The sequence below is a fragment of the Sinocyclocheilus anshuiensis genome, unplaced genomic scaffold (assembly GCF_001515605.1).
Source record: "Sinocyclocheilus anshuiensis isolate Anshui unplaced genomic scaffold, SAMN03320099.WGS_v1.1 scaffold1359, whole genome shotgun sequence".
In the NCBI taxonomy this organism is placed as follows: Eukaryota; Metazoa; Chordata; class Actinopteri; order Cypriniformes; family Cyprinidae; genus Sinocyclocheilus; species Sinocyclocheilus anshuiensis.
The window spans coordinates 20140-23049 of NW_015536536.1; the positions used below are offsets into that span (position 1 = coordinate 20140).

At 32.1% G+C, this 2910-nt stretch overlaps 1 long non-coding RNA gene across 1 annotated transcript in view; it reads right to left on the reverse strand.

The window, feature by feature from the left end:
* Positions 1–1829: 1829 nt before the first annotated feature.
* Positions 1830–2910, reverse strand: part of LOC107695943 (uncharacterized) — a 14526-nt gene continuing 13445 nt past the window's right edge. The window contains exon 3 of the long non-coding RNA XR_001635043.1: positions 1830–1874. This is a non-coding gene — a long non-coding RNA (uncharacterized LOC107695943). The remainder of the gene's footprint in view (positions 1875–2910) is intronic.

The following is a 2910-nucleotide window of genomic DNA, read 5'->3' on the forward strand; positions in this document are numbered from 1 at the left end:
TGGTCTGGTGTCTGCAAGTTTGACTCCTAAAAAACACCTTTGCTCATGTGCAAACAAGTGCGCACACAACCGCGGATTATTTCATTTTCCACTCAAGTCGAGGCTGCGTGTGCGATATACTGTATATCTGTGATAATATGGCAAGTGTTGTTGTAATGATGTGTGATCTGACATTATCAAGTATATCACCAAATCACATACAGAGAGTGCACGCACGTGATTTATTAGTCTATTAAAACTCAAAATTCGAGGCATTCTAAATTGTAGATGGCAAAAATGCTTCTGTATGTTTTTTATATTTATATAATTTAATATAGTTAATCTATATCACACAAAGAGTAACATTTTTCTGCAAATATCAGTATGATAACAAATGTAATAATCATTTTATACAAGTTCAGTAAAGCAATAAGTGACTTACATTTTAGACATCATATTGCCTGTTTTTGCTCAATTTTGCCAATGAAAATAGGTCCAAACAAAGATCAGAGCACTGTTTTGTGTCTCTGAGCAATGGACGGTGTTTACTTATTGAATGAATCAGCTTTTGTAACGAATCGGATGAATAAATTATTCAGTGATTCACTCATTAACACAGTCAAATACGTTGTTCCTGAATGAATCAGCCGTTTGAATTAATCGGTTGAATCTCAATGACTCACTCATTAACAGTCACTTGCTTTCACCTACTGGCTGTTTTAATTTCACATTTCGACGTTTTTTTTCATGTTTTAAATCATTTCAAATATCACTATCAGTATTCAACGTTTTTGTTAAAAACAAAACATTTATCCATCTATAACTGTTAAATGCACGTCCCCTCTGAGATACATTAAACTGTGTAAATACATCTAAATGCTATTTCAGATGCAGATTCCAGAAATGTTTTCTTATGTTGCACAGTAAAAAAAAAAAAAAAATCGTAAAAAAACGGTAATTTTCTGGCAGCAGGGGCGCCAGAAAATGTGTTAAAAAACAGAAAAAAACTCAGAAAAAATGTTTAGATAAACCTTAAAAATACAGAAATTTCTTATTCCATAATTACAGGTTATTACTGTAATTATACATTAAATCTTTTTATAATTGCATGAAGTCTTTCACTTTTAACAAATAACAATTGTCAGAATACAGTAATACACCTTTAAAATACAATAATTATCTTTAAAGAATGATAAAAAAAAAGCTTAAGTACAGATAATTACTGTTGTTATTATAAAAAAACACCGTAAATCTAAGTGTAGATATAAACTATAATATTGTTTATATACATCAAATAACTGTAAAAGTAAAATATTTTTTGTATATGTAGGTTAAACTGCAAAAAGATTTCCATTAATAAAAATACAAAACCATTATTATTATCTTTTCTTTTATTTATTTTTTTTTATTTGCAAATAACACATTTGGTCAGCATTTAACAACAACATCGTTAGCTTAGCAACATTGTTAGCCACTGGTTAATTTTTTAACACTAACCAATTTTTCCATAAACAGTTTTTACTGTGGGAATTACAGCTTTTTAGAGCCATTCTACACAATATGCATTACAAAACAAAAAATAAACATATTAAAATGAAACATTAAAACACTACCCAGGATACTGCTCGCCCACTTACCCTCCCAAGAAATAATATCAGCAGAATGAACAGTTTAAACATTACAGAATGGTATACAAAGAAATTGGAACACACTTAAACTGTGTATGAAAGAGAAGATGCTGGCAATGCAAGATACTTTATTTTCTACTCTCTCCATTCAAAGTTTGCAATGTTTGTAATCAATGAAAGAACCTTGGTTATTAACAGACTGCTGTTTTTTTAGATTTTTTCTTCTCCACCTTGGTCCCCCTGTCCGGATTTATCTTGAAAAGGCATCTGTGAAGACAGAAATACACCTCAATATAGTGCTACAAACAATTTTCATAATCAGCAATTCTGTGGATGAGCCATATCATTTTAATGTAATTTTTCTTCATTGAAGTCACTGGGTTTAGCCTTTTGGGTCATTGTTTTGTTTTCATATTGTTGGGTATTTCAGCATAACCCACTGCTGGGTTAAGTGTAACTGACAATAGAAATGATACACCTCCTCACAAAATTTTCCTGCCTGATGGATCAAAGCATTGCCGGTTTGCAGTTTATACACAATCATTTTTTGTCATTTTGTCTACTGTCCTAAAAGAAAACTTCCTGATGTGAAGGTTTGTATTTACCTTAATTCACTTGTATCAAGTAATTACTATACAGTAGGGCTGGTATCTTTTATTTCTTTATTAAAGGTACCTTTGCCACACTAACATTTTCATATCTGCTGTAGGTTCGCTTGGATTGCAGACTGAGCAAGATGTGACATGGCCATATTTGAGTATCTCCCATTAAGCAAGTGTGCCAAAAATGACTGACGTGTCTGCTGCCAGTATGAACATCTCCATAGATACAGTTTTATGCAAAAGTTTGGGCACCCCTCTTAGGCTGCAAAATAATTAGCTCTTTCTTTATAAGAAAATATTATAGTGATATGCCATTCAGTTTCTAGAGAAAGCTGCATAATGTGATGTTTTTCAGACAGAAATTCTTAGTGTAGCAGTACTGTGTTGTATGAAATAAAGTCAAATGTGAAAAATAGGCTGTGCAAAAGTTTGGGCACCCTTTCAATTGTGTTGATTTTAATACCTGTAGTCTCTTATTGCTGATTAATTACAACACAATATTGATTTGATTGGCTCAGTGAACCTTAACACTGCAAACTAAGGTGCAACCCATCATGGGAAATGATATTTAAGGTAGCTAATTGCTAGTTGTGCTTCTCCTTGATTCTCTACTGGAAAGTAGCAACATGGGAACCTCAAAAGAACTCCCTAATGAACTAAAAACTAGGATAATTTGTCAATATGAATTAGGAGAAGGATAC